General features: G+C 38.1%; 1 long non-coding RNA gene and 1 pseudogene across 2 annotated transcripts in view; one reads left to right on the top strand and one right to left on the bottom strand.

The window, feature by feature from the left end:
* Positions 1-27,327, top strand: part of LOC125171544 (uncharacterized) — a 407,477-nt gene that overhangs the window by 15,050 nt on the left and 365,100 nt on the right. The gene's annotated exons all lie outside the window — the stretch shown is intronic.
* Positions 4,631-5,300, bottom strand: LOC125171543 (CD9 antigen-like; annotated as a pseudogene).

Here is a 27,327-nt window from a genome sequence, read left to right on the forward strand (position 1 = left end):
TCTTCTCACCCTCCTTTTCCTTTTACTATAGAAGCCTCCCTAGGAGATTCTCATCCCCTGAGAACTGACATCAGTTCTCATGGAATGCCTGACAGTTGTCCATGTCCAGCTCCAGCCTCTCACTGGGCTCTAAAAAGGCATTTCTGTTTTTTTTTTCCTTGTGTCCTCTGCAGTTGTCTTAAATTCACTGTGTCCATACAGAATTTATTTTCCACGGCAAAAGCATTCCTTCTTCTGTATTGTGTATTTAAGTTGATGGTATTCCTATCACAGGGCATTCAAATGTACCTGTGCCTGGGACTGAGGGGTTTCCCAGGACACAACACTTTCACGGCTAAAACTGCCAAAGCCCTGGGCCATCCAGGACTAACCAGACATATCTGAGTTTTCCTCTACTTTTCCTTTCCCTCATCTCCTACTTCAAAGTGGTTGCCAAGCTCTGAGTATCCTCTCTCAGGACTCTCTTGAAACCTACCCTTCTATTTTATTTTCAATATGACTGCCTGCATTCAGGCCTTTATTATTTCATATCCGGGATATTGTCATAGGATTCCACCTGGTGTTCTTGACTATAGTCTCACTGATGTACTGACAGAGTTGTCTGCATACATACAGATCTCATCATCAGGGCACTATTAAGCAATAAGCCAAAACATTAGGAAGTGATAAATCCATGGAGGAAATTGAGTTCTGCCATAGATTAGAGGGTTTTGGCTCTTCAACCTGACCACAAGAACCCTGTGACTCTGAAAGGAACGGATTGTAACCTCAGTATAATAAATCTCTGTTAGAGATCAACACAATTTTCTCCTCAGCATCTGGATCAATTTTTCCCCTCTGCCTGGACAGCAGTGCTTGCTTTTTAAAAATTGCTATGGGAACATCAACTTGCATTATAGCTGAATCAAAATAAAACAAAAAAAAATCTGCGATTATCTATGTACAAAGAACTACGTACTAGTGATAGGGAAAAGAGATAAGAAAGAGAAAATATACATTAAAAATTTTTAATACTTATTTTTGAGCGAGGGGAAGGGGAGGGAGACCCAGAATCTGAAGCAGTCTCCAGACTCTGAGCTGTCAGCACAGAGCCCAATGCGGGGCTTAAACCCACAAACCACAAGATCATGGCCTGAACCGGTCAGATGCTTAACCGACTGAGCCACCTAGGCGCCCTGAGAAAATATACATTGTAACCAAGAAACAAATTAGAAATTTTGCCTCTCTAGAATATTATCTTAAACACACCAAAAGCAGCCCACCTACCCACACCCTACTCTGGGACCTGTCTGCTTCAACTACAGTCTTACTAGTGGCGACATCATATATTGCTTACTGATAATATGCTCCTTCATTGTGTCAAGTACATACACTTGGAGTGTGTGGTGGTTTTAAAATGTATCCATAAAGTCTTTGTTACTGTACTCTTTAAGATGTGAGCTCAATTCTCTTCCTCTTGAGTGTGAGTTGGACTTAGTGACTTGCTTCTAATGACTAGAATATCAGAACATTAGTGTCTTCTGAGACTAAATCATAAAAAGCATTGCGACTTCTTTCTTGATTTCTCTTGGATCACTCACTCTTGGGGAAGCTGGCTTGCATGTTATGATGTGCTCCTTGGGGAGGGGTAGGCGCTGAGGCTTCTTGACCACAGCCAGTGCTAACTTGCCAGGCATGTGAATGAATCATCAGTGTGGAAACAGATTGGCCAGCCCCAGTGAAGCCTTCAGGTGACTGTAGCGTTAGCCAACCTCTAGACTGCAATCTCATGACTGACTCTGAACCAGAACCAGCCAGCTAAGCTGCCCCCAGATTCCTGACCCATGAAACTGTGTGAGATAATAGGTGTTTATTATTGTGAGTCATTATGTTTTGAGGTAATTTACTACGTAGCAATAGTTAACCAATACAGAGTAGTTTTGTTGGATCCTTTCTTTCCTACTTCTTTCCTTTCAACACCCGTTCCAAAGATTCAGACCTTTAGATCATAATACATTTTTTCTGATTCTTCTGCAAAGAAGCTGTATTCTTTTCTCCTCACTTACTATATTTCCTGCTCTGTTATATTCCTTCATCTCTGACATCTTGACTTCCTATGCATGCATTTTGAGGGTCTTCCCATCTTCTACTTGTACAGAGACCACTCTCTATAGGTCTCTTGCATTTTTGAATATCTTGTGAGCAGAAAGACCAACTGCCTTTTTGTTCTGGATGATCTTTTCAAGTATGCAGGTTTGCTTACTGTCCAGTATAATAAAATGATACCTTCTATTGGAGCAAAGATCAGACAGACTTGCTTGCTGCTTATTATAGAAGATTTGGGTTTCCTCAGTTCAGTATTCCTCAGCTGTGACGCAAACCTACTGTATGTGCGGGATCCACCAGCCCTTCTGTATCACCCCTGTGGCATTTGGGGAGTAGGGGTAACCAAAACAAAACTGATGTGCAGGTGGCTGGTTGTGCCATGAAAAAGTAGGACCTTTGTCTCTGATGCAGGAGCTCATGACTTCTGCAGGCTCACTTGTAGGCTTGCAAGTAGATTAAAATCTCAGACTCTTCATAGTTCTTGACAGTTTTAACCCATTCTCTGCAATTCCCCCTGAAGCTGTAATCATGCCCCTTTTCAGGTCTCTTATTCATTCGCCAAAGGAAAACTATCTGTGCTAAATCTCTAACTGCTTCCCATTTTGATTGCATTTTGTTTTGTTTTGAATACATCTTAGTAAATGCTTCAGGAAAACCTGAAGCACACTCTTCTCATTTCTGCCTTGGAACTCTAGAAGGTGACAATATTTTTTGTCTGTTTTATCTTCCTCTTCCTCTTCTCTGTGGAACCATGACACCTATTACTTATAAGAAATGTGTGAAACTTCCCTCCTCCGGGAAATAGTTTCTCATTGTTCTTTTTTTCTGATTCTGGTCATCATCTGAATCTCTTCCATCCTTGCTTTCTTCTACTTCCCTCAAGTACTTAACTCTTACATGTTACACAGCAGTAGTTAATGGGAGACATCAGCTTTTGGTTTTTAAAAATCATCTGTTACCCCACACAGATGTCTTTTCTCCTGTATAGGGTAAGAAAGTCCTTGAAATCAAGAGACTTGGAATTTGTTTTCTTAATAAAGACATGCAGATCTGGATAGAGTGTGCTTTACATTGTGGTCACTTACCCAGTGCTGACAGACCTACGATGTCTGGTTTCCTTGGATAGTCTGAATCTCATCTGGTGACATTGCCTTGTTTTTCCGACATAGGATTAGAAACAAGCACTGATAGAGCTCTAGTACCAAGAAGCAGATGGCAACCCTTGAAACTGCCTCTGGCTGACTACCACAAGGCCATTCTTCTTTTTTAGCTCAAGACTTGCTTACCAGTCTTAGCCTTTATCCAAGACTTCTTACTCTTTCCCTCAGGCTCCTGTAGTGTAAGTCGTCCTCTGGAAAAAAATACCACCAAAGCTCTTCAATCTTTCGTCCATTGAATAACTCTTGAGTCCTCTTTCTTATGCCCTTTAATGCTCTCTCTCTCAGATAAGATTGGGCTCCCTGGTTTCATATTCTATTCTCTGTGGGAAAGCATTAAAAATAACTAAACAAAAGATTTTACTCTAAGGAGAATATCTTTTTGGTCTCTTCTTTTTGATGTTTAATCTATTCTGCAAACACAGAATTTTGCTTACTCTGTCCTTCATATATCTGTACTCCTGGAAGTTCAGTCCTTGTGGGCAGTTTTGTTTTTTGGGTTTTTTTTTTTTTTTGGAACATATATATATGGCTTTTAGAGATCCTTTCCCTTCTCCACACCCACTCTGCTGGCAGGCTTGTGAACTTGAAGCCACATGTGTGTATATGTGTGTGTACTCGTGTGCATGCGTGTGCACACATTAGAAAGAGAGAAAGATTTCTTACTAAGCAGGCTCTTTCCAATGTCCTCAGCTAGTTTTGGAATCTGTGAGTAGGGTGAGGAGGCAGAAGGTGAATTTATCGCCTGATGATTCATAGGGCCAACAGCTTTTTCACTTCCGTAAAGTTTCAAGATAGCAGTTTTCCCTACCAGTTTTTTGATTTGCCATCCTGTAATTTGAACAGTTCCAAGGACTAATATGTAAAGTAGTGAAAGGGTGAAATTATGGCTCATTTTCATGTTGTGGCCATGGAACGTGAGGATTCATAACTAAAGACATTTTTTTGATAACATGAAATAATATAAGAGTGCAATATAAACTTTTTGTCATACAATCTTTTATTATGTATGAAATTTTCTTCAACATAAGTTACAACTTGATTAAATGTGATAGACATTTTAAAATCTATTTAAAGTAAAAAAGTTCTCTGTGTACAATATCTTTTGTCTACAGTATAGCAAATATGATACCTTTCATTTCAGGATTTCTGCTTAACATAAGCAAAACCAAATAACCAAAAAATACAAACCAAAGCTACTGTGAATACCAGTATTGAACAAAGCATCAAAAAGACAAACATAGGATAATTTTGTTTTTGTTTAGAAATACAGAATTAATACTAAAGTTAGTGCATCCCCCCCTGACTCCCGGGGGAAAAAAAACACCCAAGGAAATAATCACCCACCTCCAGGGGTAAACTTTGCTTTTCAGGGGCACAATCTGACTCTAGATTCTCTCTCGGCTCCTGTGGATAGCACAGCACAGGGTCATACTGAAGACTTCCAGATATTATCACCACAGCAATCCCAAAGCCCATGCACTGATGATGTGGGATTTGTTGTCAAAGACCTCTTTGATGGCCTCAGAGCAGTGCTTCATTGGGATGTTTGAGAGTAAATCCTTTTGGGGGCAGATGTCGGAGATAAATTGTTCCACTCCTCCAGCCAAACCACAGTAGTCCAATGCAGAGTGGATGGCTTTTAGCATCCCGCTGGGGCTTGTCCTTGGTTTTCAGCTTGGTGTAGGTATCCTTGTAAAACTCCTGGACTTAATCACCTCATCTTTGTGGGAATATCCCAGCTGGCTGCAGCTATTTCAATGGCAAATGTCACCAAGAGGAAGCCAAAGAATAATCCCAGCATGCACTGGGGCTCCTGCACAGCAGCCTAGCAGCCGAGAAACTGCACTGGCACCCTGAGGGCACCAGCTGCAATCAGAATATATACTCCAGTGTAGAAGCTGGAATGATTATTTCCAGCTCCAAGATGCTCTTGGCCTCAAAGTCGATTCAGAGCTAAGTCCAATGGCAAGGAATACAATCCTGACAAGCCAGAAAAATGAAGTTAAATCCAAAAATCAGGTATTTGATGCACTTGGTGCCTTTTTTGACCAGCATGGTAAAGGCTGGACAGGCTGGCCTACTGGTGTGGCCCAAGGGGTGTACATTGCCAGGACCCGAGGTGTCAGTGGCAGCCTAAACCTCTTTTTGATACTGTCTTTCTTTCAAATTGCTATTAAAAACCTAATGAAAGGAAATTCTGTTAGAAAAGTCTATCATTTTGATCTTGTAAGAATAGAATATTTGTTTTTATTGCAGTTATTTTTCTCTCTAGACTTTAAAAATATTTTTTTACAAGTGACTTTCAGAAAAAAATTAGCTAAATACATGTAGACGATTTCACTTGACATCTCAATATTTAAAAGTTTCGCCCCACGCTTGGTCCAGATTATTAACTACATTGCATACTGTGGATTTTCTAGAAGTTACTATGTGACTGGCAGAAATAATTGGCTTAAATTACTGTGATATGTGTCACAATGTCTGCTGGAGACATACATATGTTTTTCGAAATTGTAAACTATTTCAAACATACAAAAAGTAAAATAATATAATAGATACCCAGGTTAAGCTTGTAAACTTTCTCCTATTCATGTCTCAAATTCCATCCTCTCCTCTGCCTCTCTAGAGGTAAACTGAATTTTGCTATATCACAGGTGGGATTCCCCAGAAAGCAGGCTCTGAGACTGGTATTTATATGTGGAGGTTTGTGGTGGGGTGTTTTCAGGAGACCACCTGTGAAGGGTGAGGAACGCAGAATTGGGTAAAGCTTTTAGCATTTTAATTATATGTCTTGGCGTGGTTTTCTTTAAATGTATCCTCTTTGGTTTACTGAGATTCTTGGATCTGTAAATGTATGTCTTTCACCAAATTTGGGGCATCTTCAGCCATTATTTATATATTTGTCGGTACGATTTTCTTTTCCCTCCTTCTGGGACTCCAGGAGGATGAGTAGTAGACCTTGTGATATTGTTCCAATATGAAGCTTTGTTTCTTATTGAACCTTCGCCCCTTGTTATTCTGATTGGATAATTTCTACTGATCTGTCTTCAAGTTTATTGGCTCTCTTATCTCTATACTACTACTGAGATCTGTCTATTGAGTTAAAAAAAAATCTGTTACTGTATTTTTCAGTTTTAGAATTTTCACTTAGTACTTATTGTGTAGCTTCTATTTCTTTACTGAAAATGCCTAAATTCCATTTGTTTCTAGGTAGTTGTTTGCCCTTACTCCATGTGGCCTGGCTATAATAACTGCCATAGCTTTTTTTGGTTTGATAATTCCAATATTTGTGGTCATCTTAGTGTTGGTGTGTGTTGATTGCCTCTTTCTTTCAGTTGTTTAGATTTTCCTAGTTCTTTGCATGTTGAATAATTTTGGACTGTATGTTGGCCATTTTGAATACTGTGTTTTGAGATTCGGGGCTCAGTTAAAATCTGGAGAATGGGGTCGGCTGTTGCCGCTTCTCTTTTTTTAAAAAGCAAGCAGTTAACACCATGAGACTTATATTTCAAGTCCTGACTTGGTTTCTGTGGGCTTAGATGTCAGTTTAGTTTTCAAAGACTCTGCAGCGCTATTCTGGTTTTCACAGTTTGTGCACCTTCCTTGGTGGTCTACAGAGGTTCAGTCCTCAAAGCCTTTGCTGTGCTGATTCTGGTAGATTTTGTGCATGTTCAGGTTGAGAGTGTGTTCAAGGCTTCATACAGAGGTTTAAAGAACCATTTTCAGCTTCTTTTCAGATTTATTCTGCATTTCTGTATTATATTGTATGTATGTGGGGGGGGGTATCCATATTAACTTAGCTTATTATTTTGACAAAACCAGAAGTCTACACAATTTCATTAAACAATTTATTACATTCATGTAATTTCTTTTACAACACAATGATGTAATTTTGATACTTAAAAGTTGTTTATCAAAAGTTCATGTAACAGATGATTTTAACATTCCCCTACTATTTCTTCAGATCCCTTTGCCATTTTGTGCATGTTGACCCCCAGAGGCTTTCACTCCTGACAGCCAGCACCTGCATTGTTTTGCCAGAAAGCTGCTTTTAGGCTGTGAGTGTATAGTTTGCCTGCAAATGCCTGAAAAGTCTAGGAATTTACATCCTTGGCAGATAGCCCCCAAACCAATGGCCAGTTGGGACGGGGTTATAATACTCCAGGTCCCTCACTCTGGATCTGGACAGCCCTTAGTTGTAACCTAAACGGTGCAACCCACTGGTGGAATTGAGTTAAGGTTATCCCTCATGAGACTTTGCTGAGTAATGGCATCCTGTTCGGCTCCCTTAACATTTTTGCCCACTTCCCCATTCCTTTGCTGTTTTTTCTTGGAAAGCTTCTTCATAAATAACTTTCATATCAATCCTTGTCCCAGGATGTGCTTCTGGGAACACACTGCAGCAGATAGAATTCTAAGATGGCCCTCAAGATTCCCTGGTATTCATGCTTTGCATAAAGAATCTCCTTCTCTTGAGCGTGAATGGGGTCTGTTTTTATGATGAGAAAGTCACTTCCTTAATTCGGTTGCATTATATGGCAGAGGTGATGGGATAATCACTTCCTTGATTATAATGGACTCTGTTTTAGCACTCTGGAGAGAGATTCTCCTGGGCTGGAGAGAAGTAAGCTATTATATTGTGAGGGGGCCCCATGGCAAGGAACTGCAGGGTCTCTGGGAGCTAAGACCGGCCCCCAGCTGACAGCCAGCAAGAAAGGTGTCCTCAGTCCTGCAATACAAGGAATTGACTTCTGCCAACAGCCATGTGAGCCTCAGGAAGGTCCACAGCGTGGCTCATTCTGTGGTAATAGAGCATAGTCATAAGCATGGGCTCTGGAGTCCAGACTGTTTTGCTTAGAATTCAGTTCTTCCACATTCTTTTTTTTTTTTTTTTAATTTTTTAATGTTTATTTTTGAGAGAGAGAGACAGAGTATGAGCAGGGGAGGGGCAGAGAGAGGAGACACAGAATCAGAAGCAGGCTCTAGGCTCTGAGCTGTCAGCCCAGAACCCAACGCAGGGCTCAAACTCACAGACCATGAGACCATGACTTGAGCCAAAGCTGGACGCTTAACTGACTGAATCACCCAGGCGCCCCATTTTTCCACATTCTTGTAGTGACTTTGGGCAAGTTAGTTAATCTCTCTTCCCTTTCTATTTGTAAAATGAGAATGCTAATAGTACTTATTGCACATAAATAATAAAATTATTATTAATAGTGGTGGCATGGTAGTCATACGTTATTAGAGGTGTGGAATTATGAGGCCTTCCTCCTATCCTTTCTTTCCAGCTACTCTTCATGTCTTAGAGCCTATCCATCCTCCAGGGTTCAGCAAAAAACATCTTTTCTATAAATTCTTCTGTGATGCCACTTACCCTCTGAAATTTCTTTAGTATATTTGTGTTTTTCTTATATGCTTATAACTCCTCTGTCATTGTCCCCTGGTTAAAAAGGCCTTATCTTGAACTGCATATGATAGAAGCTCAATAAATATTTGTTGAGTGAATGCATGAATTAAGAGCATTAATAAAACTTTAAGAGTTCTTAAGCTATTCACTTACCTTAATCTATTAATTTCTCCCTAGCCACACTGAGTGCTATTCTAATTCTTCACAGGAGCTCTCAAAATAAAGATTTTGAGTACACAAAACAATGCAAGCTTTCATTTGTTCTTTTTGGAAATCTGTCTTCATGGGGATTCTCTGGCTGTCTTTTCTTGGACAAAATGGTAGTGTGGAGAGTAGCCAGGGGGAGTTGGAGGGGTTTGAAAGCATGGTGATACTAAGTGGGGGCAATGCTGTCTCTACAGATGGGAGTGTTGTCAGTTCATTTAAAAATGATTTGGGGGCTCTTTTAAAGTCTGATTTAAAAATTCTATGTAACCTACCAAAGGTATCCCTTTGGATTGGAAGTAGGCATTTGCTTTGTACAAGTGGAGAATGGTTTTGAGCCTTGCATGTTGGTGCTCAGAAGATGCTAACTTCCTAGGTGGACATGGATGCTAGCATCCATTTCTAGGATGCTAATTTCCTCAGGTGGCTCACCCCACGATGAGAATGAGAAGATCATGTTTTTCTTTGACCGTGAGAGTATAAGGATGGGTAACATATTAAATAGCTCTTAGAGGATATGAGTGGTGTGCTTTTTGTTACCCAGAACACGTGCTTTTTCTCTTGTACAATGCAAGATAGATATGGCTGTAATTATCATATTACCTAGCCAGTTAGTTATTCTGTGAGACTGTGATTATGCAGGGTGTAGAGAGAACTTTATTTATGAACTCACTCTCAAGAAAAAAAGAAAAGCAAAAAGCTAAGCCAGCACATCATCTAATTCTCAATGTAAAATAATGCAGAAGTGCGGAAGATGAACATCTGATTTGTCACATCTGATACACTAATGTTTTATCCAAAAGGAAGAACACATTGTAACTTGCTCAGTCATCTGCATAAACACCACCTGGCCCTTTACAGGCACCTACTCAAATAACAGGAGTCAACGAATGGCAGCTCTGCTCATAGCCTTTTCACTGGTAGAAATAGAAAAATCTCTTTTCTTTTTTAAAAAACAAAGCATTTATGTATCAAAGCAACATCTAATATATTTTTTTCCAATGGCATAAGACCTAGGTGATTAAAGTGAAGCCACTAGAACCTTCCATATTAGGGAATATATGATCACAAATTACCCAGTTTTTGAACAGCTAAAAAATTTCATTATCCTTTAAAAAGAGGGTAGATCAAACCATTCCTTGTACAAACCAGACCTTATTATTATTGCAACATGAAGCACGTTCTCCCCTGGGTATATCACTTAGTAAGTCTTGCAATGGAATAGCTATAGATTTTAGTGTAAAATATTTTGCCAGAGATGGGAGATTTTTTCCCCTCTGAACTGACACATTCTGGTTGTATGCCTCAGTGATCATACCTTTGTGCTACATTGCACACATGGAGGTAGCATCCCTTTTCTAGTTGCACTAATATAAAAATGAGGGTCCTGGATAACTAAAGTATATCATACCAGTTTGCATGCTTTCAAAGAAAGGGTTAAAAAAACAAATCTCACTTGCCTTTACATTTTAGATTCAAGCTGGCTAACTAGAAGGTGTCAACTACCTTATTATTATTTTTTTCATTGAGGAAACCCTGGTAAAGTCTCAGTGTATTTCTGTCCACAGAGGACAATTGAGTAGCTTAGTCTTCTGGGCACACCAACTTGTTGTTTTTGTTTTATTTTAAAGAGGAGACAGTGTTCAGAAGTCATTGAACTCTGCCCTTGGCCCATTCTTTTATAAAGAGTGCATTAGGCTCCAAAATTCTTATCTTTAAATATATCTTTTAGTCATCTGTTACCCTATTCTTCCTGGGGCCACTTGAAAAGTGACAGTTGGTAGCTCTTTCATTGGGTTTCTGGATCACATGACCTGAGTTAATGCTTTTATTAATAGCCTCCTTGTGCATCTCAAATGGTGGGGGTGGTTGGACCCTTCCTGTTTTTGCTTTAATGTATCATGATATCATACAGTTTAATTGACCAGGAAAATCTACGTCAACCCAAGACAAATGTTTAATTTTGTTTACACTGTTCGCCTGCATATTTCATTTGCCTTTCATTTGACATTGAATACTATTTTAATTGTATCTCCCGATTCATGTTGGAAAAGTATGCCATGGATTAGGGAGTAAGAAGGAGTTTGCTCTTTTCCCAACTCCCAGTGCAGCCTGGAAAGTCATTTCATTTTTTATTTATCCTACTAGCAAGTTTAAAGTTCTTACTATGTGCCAGTGTTGGGGAGAAAATAATGAAAGGTAGACATGATCCCTGCCTTCATGCTTTATGCTTTATAGTCTAATAAATTTGAACAAATATTCATGAAATTTAAGATTCCAGAAATAACTCGCAAGGCCCTTTTCTTCAGGGCCAGAGAGAGGGTGTCATTCCAGCATTTAACATGAAATCACACTTTAAAAAAGTACTTAATATACACTAAGCATTATATTACATGTAATCTCATTTAGTCTTCTGCAAACTCACAAAGTAGGTAATATTAGACTAATTTCCCAGATAAAGGAATTGATACATGAAAGTTCCTATAACTTTCCAATGTTAGACAGATATCCAGATCTATCTCATTGTAAAGCCTGATTACTGAGTATCTGTATCGTTTTCAGGAGCTGAACACCCTACCTCTGCAACATGAATCTAAACTTACATTATTTAGATGGATAAATCAAAAATATCATTTCCTTTTTACGATGACCAAAAGTTGTAAACTGAAATGTCTATATAGAAACCAGGCAGATCCCCAAACATAGTGAAGCAGGTGGGTAATAGGGAGTGGTGGGGACTGGAATAAATTCAAACTTACATTCTTTGTCAGGCAGCAGGTAATTGCTACCATGTAGGAATGAAGGCCTGGAGTCAGTATCATTCCAGACTGTGTAGCACCTTTTTACAAATTAGATAAAGGCACTCCTTCATTTTGTGGATACAGACCTGGCACAACAAATATGTATGTGTTGCATGTCAGCCTCACTTACTACTTAGGTTGATTCTCTGTGCAGAGCACAGCCTATATGGTCTTTCTCAAGAAAAGCTTGATACCTGGATTTTTAAAGTGAAATTTCCTGACTTTTAAATGTTGATAATGAATTCAAATTAAAAAAATCACTGTGTAGATCAAATAAAACTTATCTGTGTGTTGAATTTGGTCTCTCCTGGTCACCATTTGAAACTTCTGATTTATAGGCTAGCCCTTAGAAGTGAGAAGTAACAGTTTTTATTAATTTGGTTACCATGTTCCTAAAAATCTAGAGTCAAAGTGTTTTCAATTTTGATCCCAGAAGTAAGAAGCATTTTAAGTATCTGAATCCTAAAGGCTAATTTGAAAAGAAATCATCTTTGTCTCTGAGAAGTCTAACTGTGTTAGTCATGAAAAATTCTCAGGTGTTTTGCTATATATATATATATATATATATATATATATATATATATATATATATATATATATTACCTATATATAACATGAGTACTTGAGAGTTAAAAATGAATCAAGGTTAATTGTAAAAAGTCAGTAGAACTTGTGTAAATCTCAAATTACCTTGATTTGTTTTTTTTAGATATACAGTATTAGTTGTGGGCTGTGATTGGTGTTACCATAATATTTGATGATGCTAATAAGATGAGCTAAGAATAAACACCAAAAATTTTTTCATTATCTCACCCATAATTTACCTTCTGGTTATGGAATTAGGTTGTCCCCAAATAATTTTTCCATAGTCTGAGGTAATTATTTCTCATTTTAAGTTTTAGCTTGATTAAGTTTTATCTTTATAATTACTCATCCTTTCTATGTTATTTTATTTAAGCAAATAAACCAAATCATGCCCTACTTTGGTCAATAAAATCATGAAAGATATGTATTGCAGTGAAAAGGGATAGGTACCAAAGGTGTACCTAACAGCACTTGTGTCTTCTAAACTGGTACTTCAGGGAAATCTTGTCCTGAGGAATAATGGGAAGTTGCACACACACAAAGAACAAACTGATATTTTTCATGGAGGTGAGAAGAAAATACCAGGTCTGTGTGAATGATTACTAATGACCTAATTTGATGAAATGCACTTCTTTCCAGGGACTAGAGTTCTTTGGACGTTATGTAGTCATTACTTTTGTGAAGTTCCATAAACAGAAGTCCCTTTTTATCTGCAGGGAAAGTAGAGCATAGGTCAGTGGGAACATTTTATTTTATTTTATTTTATTTTTCCTTCTTACCCACAGATGAAACTTATATAACTCTGTGCCTAAGCTCTTAAGGACCCAAACTGCAAACCTGCAAAAACTTAAGCCACACGTGTGAAATTGCCACAAGCATATCTAATTGTATAGATTCTAATGCATTCTGGAGAAGAGTGTCCTTTTTGTTCAGAAAGAAGCCTAGAACTAATTTCAGTTGGGTTTCTAAAACCTGACACTGAATCAAAAAGGTTTCACTAGAAAATAAGTTGGAGCTCTAAAGTAAGGACATAGTTTTTCTTGATTATTATGGCATTTAAGGGCATGTATCTTTCTTGCCAGAAAAAAAAAAAAAACAGTATCAGTGAAACAGATCTTTTAGGACATTCAGTTGTCATTTTTCCCCTAATATGTTATTTTTGGCTAGACTATTAGAACTGGAAGGAATCTTAGTGATCCATTTCATTTCTAAACTGTGATACTTGGAACCCCATGTTGCTTTGTATATGTTTCAGTATTCCTTTAAGAGTTTAATTAAAATTTTATGAAAAATATGTGGTCAATTCTAAATTAACTAGGTTATCATCATCAGTAAAGATGAGGTAATTGTTAGGGCTTCAGAGCCCCAGCCACATTTCAGCCGAACTGGCTTTGATTTTATTCATTCAATTATTAAGTAAATATTTATCTAATATCTATAATATGGCCAGACACTATTTTAGGTGCTGGGAGTAAAGTATGGAACAAGGTAGACAATGTCCCTGGTCTTATACAGAGTATGTAATGGGATAGAGTGGGATGGGGACAGGAATGGATTTCCAGTAAGTGTGCTTGAGGAATAACTAGAAGTCCTGGAGCAGTTACCCACAATATGTATCCAGTAGTCATGTTCTGTTCACTCTGCTAGAGTGCAGTGAACAAGGAGAAGAAAGCTAAGAGATGAGGTTAGGAAGGTATCAGGACAGGAACATATAGGTCCTTGAAGACATGATAAGGAGTTTGGATTTTATTATAAGTGCAGTGGGAGTGACATGATCTGATTTATGATTTAAAAGGATCATCCTGGTTTCTGTGTGGCAAATAGCTTACACTGTGGCCAGAATGGAAGCAGCAAAGACTTTTAGGAGATTTGTGTAGATTTCTCCTTTTGAGCATGATGCTATAGATTGTGGCAAGGCAGTGTTCCTGTTGAAAACAATTATGAAAAACTGGGTGAATTTTAAAACTGATGATATAAAAAGTGCCCGAGAGATATGGGAGGACAAGTTAGACTACAGTTTCAGAGAGAGAAGCTGATTATTATCCCCCTCTGAGGGCAGGTGATGATTGTAGGCATGGCCTAAGGATCAGAATTTGTCCCAGGCTGAACCTACTTCTGGGAAAATAAAGGTTTTAGTGATTGTGTGAAGCTAGAGTGACAAAATTCAAGACTGGAGAGATGTCAGATGCATGGCCAGTTTTCCCTATAAGACATTTGCTGAGTTTTGAAGCTTTGCAGGAGATTAAGGAGCTAGTTTGAAAGCTTCCAAAAAGTAGAGTGAAATATCTCATAGTCTTGTGATGCTCAGGAAACAAAGAGCATTCCAGGGGAGGAGGATTAAAAGGAAAGTAAGCAAGGGATGAATTCTCTAGAAAGAGTGGTGAATTGATCTATAGGTACTTTTTAATCTGAGATACTTACTAAATCTGAGTGCATCTAGAGTTTTAAAATCCAGAGCTGGCTTTTGGCAAGAGACCATTCCTGGGAGGCAGAGAAACCAGCAGAAATTTGGGCTTTTTTGAGGCTAAAATAACAAAAGGGGAGATTTAAGGAATCTCCGACACATTATCTCATCTTTCTTTGAAGACATTTGCCCCATTTGAAGCTGTGTGGAGTGGAAAGCTAAAGAGCTAAGTGGTAAACCTCTGAAGAGAAGAACTGAATCTATCTCAGACTTTCAGATTTGGTAAATCAAAGTCGTCCCAAGGTTATAATTAAAAGTCCTGGGAAATCATGCCTTAGGAACAGGATCGAGAGAACTAGATTGGGTTTTCCCAAAACTTCATCACAGCCCTAGTCCAGCTCAATCTTGGGTTGGCTTGAAAAGATTGATTCTCCCAATAGCTGCCCTTGCTATTGCTGAAATAAAAAAAGGTTTTCTGGAGACTCTATGGTTTTTTTGGAATTGGAAAACAAGCCAATGGAAAATACCCACACAAAAGCACAGAGAGAAAAATAATACAAAAACAGGTAAGTGCAAAAGGGACATTCTGAAAAGGACACGTAACGGAAGTCCCAGAAGGAAATGAGGAGAGATTAGAGTATAAGTGATATTCGGAGAGTTAATTTGAAGAGTTAATGACTACCAGTTTTCCAAAACTATTATAAGTATCAATCCACAGATTTAAGTAGTATAAATACAATGAAAACAGTATCTGGAATCTCATATATAAAACTGCTTAAAACCTAATGAGTAGTGGGGTGCCTGGGTGGCTCAGTCGGTTGGGCGTCTGACTTTAGCTTAGGTCATGATCTCACTGCCTGTGAATTCAAGCCCCACATCGGGCTCTGTGCTGACAGCTCAGAGCCTGGAGCCTGCTTCAGATTCTGTCTCTGCTCTCTTTTCCTCTCCTGCTCATCCTCTGTCTCTCTCTCATAAATATAAAATAAAACATAAAAAAAAATTAAAAATGAGAGAAAGTCTTAAATTAGGCCAGAGAAAGGGGTGCCTGGGTGGTTCAGTTGGTTAAGCATCTGACTCTTGATTTTGGTTCAGGTTATGATCTTATGGTTCGTGAGTTAAAGCCCCACATCAACTCTGCACTGACAGCACAGAGTGTGCTTGAGATTCTCTCTCTCCCTCTTCCCCTCTCCTGTTTACTCTCTATCTCTCTCTCAAAAATAAACAAATAAACATTTAAGACACAAAAACATTGATAAATGTTTAAAAAAAAATTAAGCCAGAGAAAGATTACTTTCAAAGGAACATCAACAAGACTTACAGCTGACTTCTTGACTTAGACCATGGAAATCAGAAGGCAATGGAATAGCATCTTTACCCTACCCCCAGTTTTATTGAGAAATAATTGACACACATCACTGTATAAATTGAAGATGTACAATATGATGGTACAATATACAATACGTATATTGTGAAATGCTTACCACAGTAGGTTCAGCTGACATTCATCTTCTCAAATTAATAGAATAAAAAGAAAAGAAAGAGGAAAAGAATAAAGGGGAAATTTTTTCTTCTTGTGGTAAGAATTCTTAGTATTTACTCTTTTAACAACTTTCCTGCATATCATACATCACTGTTAGCTATAGTCATCATGTTGTGCGTTACATCCCTAGTGCTTATTTATCTCATAACTGGAAGTTTGTACCTTTTGGCTATCTTCCTCCAATTCCCCTTCTTCCCACCCCCTGCCTCTGGTAACCACAAGTCTGATAACTTTTTCTATGAGCTTGGTTTGTGTTTGTTTTGTTTGTTTGTTTTTAGATTCTACATATTGGATCACGCAGAATTTGTCTTTGTCTGATTTATTTCACTTAGGAAAATGCCTTCAAGTTTCATCCATGTTGTCACAAATGGTAGGTTTTCCTCATTTTTTATGGTTGAATAATATTCCATATTCATTCACTGATGGACACTTAAATTGTTTTCATGTCTTGGCTATTGCAAATAATGCTGCTATAAATATAGGGGTGCAGGTATCTTTTTGAGTTAATGTTTCCTTTGGATATATTCTCAGAAGTGGAATTGCTGGCTTGTACGGTGGTTCTGTTCCTAATTTTTTGAGGATTCTCCATATTGTTTTCCATACTGGCTGTACCAATTTGTAATCCCACCAATAGTAATCCACCTTTTCTCCACATTCATGCCATTCATTTGTTATCTCTCATTTTTTTCATCATGGCCATTCTAACAGGTGTGAGGTGATATCTCATTGTGGTTTTAATTTGTATTTAATGTGTATGTTAATTTGTAGGACTAGTGATGTTGATCATCTTTTCATGTACCTAATAGCTTTTCTTGTGTCTTCTTTGCAGAACTGTCTATTCAGGTCCTTTGTCCATTTTTTAATTGGGTTATTTGTTTCTGTTTTTGTTTTTGTGGTTTTTTTTTTCTATTGAGTTGTACAACTTATTTATGTTTTAGATGTTAACCTTCATCAGATAGGTGTCATATCCAAAAAGATCACTGCCATGACTCATGTCAAGGATCTTTATTCCTATGTTTTCTTTTAGGAATTTCATGGTTTCAGATCTTACATTTAATTATTTAATCTATTTTGAGTTAATTTTTGTGTGTAATAAATGGATCCATTTTTATTCTTTTATACATGAATATCTAATTATCCCATTGTGACAATTTATTGTAGAGACTGTCTTTTCTCCATTGAGTATTCGTGTTTCTGGTAGCAAATATAAGTTTACCATACATGCTTAGGTTTATTTATGGGCTTTTGATTCTGCTCTATTGGCCTATTTGTTTTTATGCCAGTACTATACTGTTTTGAGTACTACAGCTTTATAGTATAGCTTGAAATCAGGAATTATGGTACCTTCTGTTTCTCAGAAGTGGAATTGCTGGATTTTATGGTAGTTCTATTCCTAATTTTTTGAAGATTCTCCATATTGTTTTCCATACTGGCTGTACCAATTTGTTGTGGTTTATTTTGTGGTTCCAAATTTTAGGAGTGTTTTTTTCTACTTCTGTAAAAAAAAATGCCTTTGGAATCTTGATAGGGATTACATTGACTCTATGGATGGCTTTTGATAGTAGTGACATTTTAATAATACTAATACTTCCAATTTATGAACACGGATACTTTTCCATTTACTTGTGTCTTCTTCAATTTCTTTTACCAATGTCTTATAATTTTTAGAATAGAGCTCTTTCACATCCTTAGTTACATTTATTCCTAAGTATTTTATTTTTTTGATGCTATTGTAAATGAGATTGATTTCTTTTTCAAAATTTTGTTAGTGTATAGAAATGGTACTGATTTTGTATGTTTATTCTGTATCCTACAATTTTACTGACTTTATTGATTGTATCCAACAGTTTTTTGGTTGAGTCTTTAGGATTTTCTATGTATAAAATCATGTTGTCTGCAAATCTATGTAGGATTTCCAGTACTGTGTTGAATAGGAGTGGTCAGAGGGGGTACCCTTGTCTTGTTCTTGATCGTAGAGGAAAAGCTTTCATCTTTTCACTATTTAGTATGATGTTAGCTATGGGCTTGTTACATATCCTTATTATGTTGGGATGTGTTCCTGCTATGTCTAATTTGTTAAGAGGTTTTTTTTTTTTTAAATCATGAATGGATGTTGAATTTTGTCAGGTGTTTTTTCTGCGTCTATTGAGATGATCATATGATTCTTCTTCATTCTATTAATGGGATGTATCACATTGACTGATTTCCATATGTTGAGCCATCCTTGCATCTCAGGTGTAAATCGTACTTGGTCATGGTGAATGATCCTTTTAATGTGCTACTGAATTCAATTTGCTAGCATTTTATTGAGAATTTGTTTTTGAGAATTTTTGCATCTGTATTTATTAAGGATATTGGCCTGTAGTTTTCTTTTCTAGTTTTATCCTTTCTGATTTTGGTATAAGGATGAATCTTGCCTTATAAAATGAGTTCATGAGTTTCTCTCCTCTTTGATTTTTGGAAGAATTTAAGAAGGCTTGGTGTTAACTTTTCAAATGTTTGGTAAAAATCACTGGTGAAGCCTTTTTGTTCTGGTTTTTCTGTGTTGGGAGTTTTTGATTGCTGATTCAGTCTCCTTACTAGTAATTGGTTTATTCAGATTTTCTAGTTATTCTTCATTCAGTCTTGCTAAGTTGTGTGTTTCTAGGATTTTTTCCATTTCTTTTGGGTTGTCTAATTTTTTGGCATTAAGTTGTACATAGTAGCTCTTATAATCTCTTGTATTGCTGTGGTATAAGTTGTAATGCCTCCATGTAAGAGACATATTGTAAGACTGGATGAAAATATAAAACCTAACTATATGCTGCTTACAGAGAATAAAGAATGCAAATATTTGAGGACATAGAAAGGTTAAAAGGCTAGAAAAAGATAAGCTTAAAAACACTGACCAAAGAAAGCTGTTTCAGCTTTCCTGATATCAGACAAAGTAGACCTTTAAGGTAAAAAGCACTATTGGTGATAAGAAGAATATTTCATGATTGTAAAAGGTACAATCCAACAGGGAGAAGGCTATTGCAGTAATCCATGGCAGAGACGATGGTGATCTGGAGTAGAAAGACGGCTGTGGATGTGAGATGATGTAGTCAAATTCTGGATATGTATTGTGGGTAGGTGCCAATAGGACTTGCTATTGGGTTTGGTATGGGATAGGGAAAAAAAAGAGGTGTCAAGGATGACTTTAAGGTTTTTTTCTTGAAGGACTAGGTAAACGGCAGTGCTGTTTACTGAAATGGAAAAGTTTATTCAGATGTAGGGCTAGGAAAGAGAAATAAAAGTTATTTTTTGGCCCAGTGGAACAGAGTTCAGGGAAATAGCAGTAATTCAATTTTGAACATATAGAGTGATGGTGCTGAGAAGGCATTGGATACATGAATCTATAATCTAGTGTAATTCCCTCATTTTACAGATGAAGATATTGAGGCTTCAAAATTGGCTTGTAGTTACATAGCAAATAAATGGCACAGCCAGCACTAAAATCCAGATCATTTGGAGCTAAGCCTAGTGTCTTAAACCATACTATGTGTTACTTCTAAATTTGCCTCATTGAACTTTAGAAAATATTTCATATGGAATAGAAATTGTTAAAGTGTTACTATGTACCAAGAATTGCACTAAATACTCAAGATAACTTTTCTCTTAAAGTCTTTTCTTTTTTCTTTTATAGCCCAACAAGGTAGATACTGTTATTATCCTCAATTTTACAGTTTAGAAAACTGAGCTTTTGACATTAACTTATGCAAGGTCACATAATTGGTGAAGCTATTCAAATTAGCCCAGGGGTTCAACTCTTGTCCCCATGTTCTTAACCACTATGCTTTACCTTTTCCAGCATGTTAGAGAATACACATCAGATAGTGCTGTGTCCCATTTCATTTTCTTGATTCTTTCGTGGGCTTGTGATTAGTTCACATGCAGACTATTTGACTTTTTGGCCTCCAGTTTTTCCTTTAGATTTTGAATTTGACCAAGGAGCCATTTCCATTCAGTTACATTTAGGGAACTTACTAATACTTACATAGGGCTCTTTTTCCAGGGCCCAAGAGGAATGCTTCATTAAGACATAGTGATGGCTTCTTGTTTCAATAGCTGTAACTGCTGTCTTTGGAACAAAGGAGTAATTAGAAATCATTTGTAATAAAAGCCTCCTGTCTTTTTCTGATATAAGGGCCTTTGTGTTTTTGTGCAGTTCTTTGGAAATTACAGGAAAAATAAGGGAAACTAGAAAAAAATTCCAGAAAACCCAACACCTCATCCAAATTACCTCCCCAACCAAAACTGAAATGTCCTCAGAAGAAGCGGCTTTTTTTTTTTCCTTTCTTTAATCTAAGGGCAGTATAAAAGCCTAGGTAGTCTCTGGGACTACTTTAATCAACTTAATGCAGTCTGTAGACTTCAGGCTTTGGGTCAGTACAAAGAGATACTCAGATGTAAGCCAGTGAGTGAATGCTTTCACAGGGCACTGGACTAAAAAACAGCTCTATGCGATAAAAGGAGAGGTCCAACAGAAGTCAATGATATGGTCCATTCTGGCTGGATTGATACAGTCTGGAAATGGGTTATGTTGCTAAAGGTATAGTGGCAAGAGCCAGCTGGTCCCTCCATCTAGCATAATTTCCTTCACAAGTCGCTTGTGTGAAAAAAAAAGTGCATGGTGATGGACCTTTGTTAGTTCAAAGGTTTTTACCTCTTTATTCTAAAGCCCCATTGTGAATTCACAGGGCTTAAAATATGTATTACTGTCCCTTTCATTTTATCATTCTAAAAGAAATCAAAGACAAAACTTTCTTCCTCCCAATGAGCTTATCTGTTTGAAATCATAGGGTGTTTGTACATATGGTCTTCTAAAATCTCAACTGAATCTTTGTAATTTCATTGGGAGCTGGTGAGACCTTTTTCTTCCTAAAAAGTTGCAGGGAACTCTTGCCAAAAGACTGATTTACTTTCTCTTCCTCTTCAGTTATTACAGTTTAGTTGATTGTAAAATAATAAACTACAAGCACATTTTTAAACAGAAAATGTGAAAGACTGTTAATCGCCCCCCTCCTTTTCAATGACAGTTGACTACTTTGTCTTGCTATCATCTCAGTCCTTGAGTATTTCTGTCTACAACTTTTGCTTCAGCAAAACTTCTGGCTAAATAAAATAGGTTTTGAGACTCAACGTTGTGTATTACCTCAGGTGATACTAGCAAAAACATGAACATTTTAGCTGTATGATGAACATAATACTCTCATGAACATTACTAATTGCTGTTTGCTATGCTTGGCCTGAGGAATTTTTCCTGAAGACACATATTTTATATTGCGAATTGCTTGTTCACTGGATTTTGTGTGTACTATTTTTTCTCCTCTGACACAAAATCCGCACTTTAAAGTCTATCTTTTATCCATTCGATACAGTTAAATGTGTAATTTCAGTGATTGACAGTTTATAAAATAAAAAAGGAGAAATGCTGTTTTTTTTTAAACTGGGAAAACAGAATAATCTCTTACCAGTACAAAAACATCGGTGACACTACCCAGTTTCCCAAAGAAATATTTTGCTCATCATCTCCTGAAATGTGAATCACAACACTCATGACAGGTGAATGAAGAGAGGAAAATTAAGATATGGGCACAAACAAAGCAGCATTAATAATTCAGGTAAATAAAATTTGTATACAAAAGGAAACTGTCAAGGTGATGGAGAATGTTTCTGCAACTACAGGACATTTAGGCAACAGGAAAATGAGTTGAGCTTTGAATGTTTTACATTCCACGTAAGGGCTTTATATAGTTTGAGTTTTCTTTTCCTGGTTCCATTGTTGTAGCAAACATTATTTACTATGATTTAGAATCTTTCCCAGGTGAAATGAATTGAAGTGTTTCCCTTATACACATTGCTACAAGTTTAAAGGACCAACCACAGGTAGACTGTGAACTGTTCTTTAATATTTTATAGTTTATTTATATTAGCTTTAATTGGTTGAAAGCTATTCCTTTCTTACCTGAGCCATTTATACTGATTTTATCACATCTCATTGGTAATGCCCCTCCGTGGGTTGTTTGGCTGCTTTAATTGTTAAGGCATCGTGTAAAAACATTATTCACTAAAGTTATCTTTAATATGTGAGTTAGAAGAACAAGTGGCGTGGACAACAATCAAAAGATACATTGACAAGAATCACTGTTTTCAAGAAAAGACCTTGTAGGAAGCTAGAGAAGTTGTCATCACCTGCATTAGAATGATACCTGGTTGGGGTGCCTGGGGTGGCTCAGTCAGTTAAGTATCCTGCTTCAGCTCAGGTCACGGTCTCATGGTTTGTGAGTTTGAGCCCTGCAGTGGGCTTGCTGCTGTCAGCACATAGCCCGCTTTGGATCCTCTGTCCCCAGCCCTATCTGCCCCTCCCCTGCTCATGTGCGCTGTCCCTCTCTCAATGTCTCAAAAATAAACAAACATGTTAAAAATAAAAGAATGATACCTGGGTTTTGGTTTTTGTGTGTGTGTGTTTTTTTTTTTTTTTTTTTTAGCTTTCTTCATTGATTCAGCAGGTATTGACTGAGAGCTCTTTATGTGCCTGGATTTGAAGATAGGAAAATAAAAGAGGTTCATATAAATACAGAGGGGTTCATAATCACAGTTGAGGTACTAAGCAAAACAACACTGAGGAATAATGGCAATTGGGTACAGAAGTGGGCAAAAATACTTCAGGAAGAAGGAAGAACATGAGGCCTGCATAGTGAAATTAGGAGTGTGCAAGTACTTGAAGAGGCAGGCTTGTGTGTTGAGGGGGAAGGGGTAGAGTTGGGGGGTGGGTGTAGACGAGGCAGGCATGGGCCAGATTGCAATTATGCCATAAGAAGACAAAGAACTACTGATGAATTTTCAGCAGGGGAAAGGCTGATCAAACTGGGGCTATGGAGAAATCACCTTGGCAATTGCGTGGAATATGTATTCAAGAGATACTGGCTGCAGAGTGAGTAAAAAGGACACTAGAATAATCTGGGGGAAGTATGATAACTTGTGTTCATTAAGGCAGAGGGGATGGCTGGTTGGGTGTAGACTCATGAGCAGTCGAGGGGGTAGAATTGATTGCATTTGGAGATTGGATATAGGAGTCGAGGGGAAAGGTAAAGTCTTGTACAACTTCCAGGTTTCTGATACGAGAGGCTGGATGAAGAGTGGTCAGATTAGGAAATGTAGGAACAGAAATGTGTTTCATTGTGGCAGCAGTTGTGGGTGAGGTGGCCACATCAGGAGCTTAGTTTTAGACTTGTTGGGTTTTAATTTTGTAAGTCCCACTGTCAAGAGAGAATCTAGATTAGAATATTTTATTTCTAATAGTAGCTAAGGGTTCAGATAAAGGTTCATGACTTTAAAATAACTTAAAAAAAATTTTTTTTTTCAACGTTTATTTACTTTTGGGACACAGAGAGACAGAGCATGAACGGGGGAGGGGCAGAGAGAGAGGGAGACACAGAATCAGAAACAGGCTCCAGGCTCCAAGCCATTAGCCCAGAGCCTGACGCAGGGCTCGAACTCATGGACCGCGAGATCATGACCTGGCTGAAGTCGGACGCTTAACTGACTGCACCACCCAGGCGCCCCTAAAATAACTTTTAAAATGTCCTTTCAATATTTTGTTTGCTTTTTAAATGGAAAAATACATGTACATGGTAAAAAAAATCAATCACATGGATGCAATAAAAAACAAATCTTCCTCCCATCCCAGACCCACGATTTCTGTCTTTAGATGTAGCTATTATTAAGTTTTCAGAAGTGCACACAAAATTTTCTTTCCAAGTACAAGCACAGGTATGTTTGTATAAATAGGTGTGACTGTGTGTAAATATCAATATACATATTTAATTTTATTTATTTTATTTTTTAAAGTTTATTTATTTTGAGAGAGAGAGAGGGAGAGAGAATGAATGGGGGAAGAGCAGAGAGAGAGAGGGAGAGTGGGAGAATCCCAAGCAGGCTCTGTACTGTCAGCGTGGAGCCTGATGAAGGGCTTGAACCCATGAACCACGAGATCATGACCTGAGTTGAAATCAAGAGTGACAGACTTAACTGACTGAATCACCCAGGTGCCCTATATATGTGTTCTAAATAGAAAAGGTAGTAGATTATATTTACTTTTCTGCATGTAATTTGTTTTTACTTTTCACTGTACCTTGGAAATCATGCCACATCAATACATATAGATCTACTTCATTCTTTTTAGTGTTTGTGTATATTACCGAGTGTCTTAAACCATTTTTCTTTTTTTACTGGTTTAAGGTTTTTTTTCTTTCAGTTAAAAAAAATTTTTTAACGTTTATTCATTTTTGAGAGAGACAGAGCGTGAGTGGGGGAGGGGGGGAGAGAGAGAGAGAGGGACAGACAGACAGACAGAATCCAAAGCAGGCTCCAGGCCCCGAGCTGCCAGCACGGAGCCCGACACGGGGCTCGAACTCACAAACCGCGACATCGTGACCTGAGGCGAAGTCGGACGCCCAATGCACTGAGCCACCCAGGTGCCCCTCTTTCAGTTTTTATGATAAACAATGCTTCAGTGAACATCTTTGTATATATAGCTTGGCTTATTTTTGCAAGTAAATTGCTAGTGAAATTGCTGAAGTGTAAACCACTGGCAGTTAAATTGCTGTGAAATGTACTGTCCAATCGCTTTCCACAGAGGTTATGCCAATTTACATTTTCACCACTTGTGTATGAGGGAGTCTGCTTCCCTATATCCTCGCCAGTATTGAGTACTACCACATATCCTGCGCTTTGCCAGTCTTCTAGTGAATAATTGCATATTGTTTCAAGTGGATTGGTGGCTCTAAGCCCATGAACCCAGGTTGTCACTGTGACTTCCCTATAGAGAGATCTGTTTCCTGGAGAACCTGTAGTGTCAGTGTCTTTAGGCCTTTTCTCTTGCACTAGTTAGAGTCTAATGGGCTTGTAGACACTCCTATGATCTCCTGCCTGAAGGGTGAGTGCTCCATTGCCAGTGCTCTGGGAACCAAGGAGAGAAATCTGTTTTCAGTACAGAACTCATGCCCTTCACTGTATATGGGGTCCCCAGGTCAAGGACCTTGTTACCAACCCTCCCCCCAAGTATGAAATCTCATCTTTTTTCCTAGATGAGAGAGGTGGCTGGGATGGAGGAGGAGGTATGGGGGATCCAACTGCTTCTCAAACAAAGGTTTCAGCTAATTCTCTTTATTTTTAGTGCTTTTCCCTTTCACCTCTGCTTCCAAAAGAACCTGAAATTCTTACTCCTGATCATTGTAGGGTTCTGCTTTTTTTTTTTTAATGTAAGTTTCAGTTAGTTACTATGCAGTGCAATATTGGTTACTGGAGTAGAGTTTAGTGATTCATCACTTACATACAACACCATGCTCATCATAATGAGTGCCCTCCTTAATACCCATCTAGCCCATCTCCCACCTGCCTCCCTCCATCAACCCTCAGTTTGTTCTCTATTGTTAAGAGTCTCTGGTGGTTTGTTTCCCTCTCTCCTCTTTTTCCCCTTCTTCCCATTGTTCCTCTGTTTTGTTCTTTAAATTTCACATATAAGTGAAATCGTATTGTATTTCTCTTTCTCTGATTGAGTTATTTCACTTAGCATAATACATTCTAGCTCCATACACATCATTGCAAATGGCAAGCTTTCATTCTTTTTGATGGCTGAGTAATATTCCAGTGTGTGTGTGTGTGTGTGTGTGTGTGTGTGTGTGTGTAACAGATACACATAAATATACATATACATACACACACACACACACACACACCACATCCTCTTTATCCATTCATCAGTTGATGGACATTTGGACTCTTTCCATAGTTGGGTTATTGTTGATAATATTGCTATAAGCACTGGGGTGCATGTACCCTTAGAATCTGTATTTTTGTATCCTTTGGATAAATACCTAACAGTGCAATTTCTGGATGGTAGTATAGTTCTATTTTTAGTTTCTTGAGGAACCTCCATACTTTTTTCCAGAGTGGCTGCACCAGTTTGCATTCCCACCAATAATACAAGAGGGTTCCCCTTTCTTTGCATCCTTGCCAACACCTGTTGTTTCTTGTGTTATATTTGGCCATTCTGAGAGGTGGGAGGTGGTGTCTCATTGTGGTTTTGATTTGTATTTGCAGGGGTACTGCTTTATGAAGTATTTGGTTTGCTGTTTCCCCCACCACCAGTTTAGGATTCAGTGCTCTCGGGTCTGCTAAGTCATTTGCCATTCTCAGTGTATTTACTGGTTTGCAAAGATCTTGCCCCCTCTCCTGTTTACCCTATCTCACTTAAATAAAGTGTGTGATGTATTTAAAGGGAGCAAGAGTGGGAGGTGTGCATTCAGTCTGCTGTTTCATCTGGTAGTCTATGAATCCCTCTACTCTCATTTTCCTCATCTGTGGAAACGGGGTAATAATAGTATTTTCCTCAGTTGTGAAGATGTAATTGAGGTAGTACAGGGAAAGTACAAATCATGATCTCTCAGTAAATGTTGGTTGTTAGTATAGTATTAATACCTTTTACTACCTGTAGGACTACATCCCCTCCCACACTTTTTGGAATATATTGCAAGTGAATGACATCTTTGTTTCCTGCCTGAGTGTCACAGACAGCAATTACCAATGGATTGGAGCACTTGGCATTTTTACTATAGGTGCTGGGCCAGAGATTAATCTGAGACAGAAAACAGGCTATATTTAAAAAACCACCTTCTTCTCTGACGTGGGTCAGATTTGTGTGCTTTGCTCTCTTTCTACTGTTGACATAATAAAGTGAGGAACTGGGGCGCCTGGGTGGCGCAGTCGGTTAAGCGTCCGACTTCAGCCAGGTCACGATCTCACAGTCCGTGAGTTCGAGCCCTGCGTCAGGCTCTGGGCTGATGGCTCAGAGCCTGGAGCCTGTTTCCGATTCTGTGTCTCCCTCTCTCTGCCCCTCCCCCGTTCATGCTCTGTCTCTCTCTGTCCCAAAAAAAATAAATAAATGTTGGAAAAAAAATTAAAAAAAAAAATAAAGTGAGGAACTGACTTTTCATTGGGAATCCCCAAATGTCAGTGTGGGTAGGTCTTCTCTTTGGGGGCTAGCTGGTTTCCTCTAAGGGAAAATGTGTCATGGTTTACCTGGGAATGGCAGCCTGTTGCTAGGCCTTGGAAAGCTG

This window comes from Prionailurus viverrinus, chromosome C1 (assembly GCF_022837055.1).
Source record: "Prionailurus viverrinus isolate Anna chromosome C1, UM_Priviv_1.0, whole genome shotgun sequence".
Classification (NCBI taxonomy): domain Eukaryota; kingdom Metazoa; phylum Chordata; class Mammalia; order Carnivora; family Felidae; genus Prionailurus; species Prionailurus viverrinus.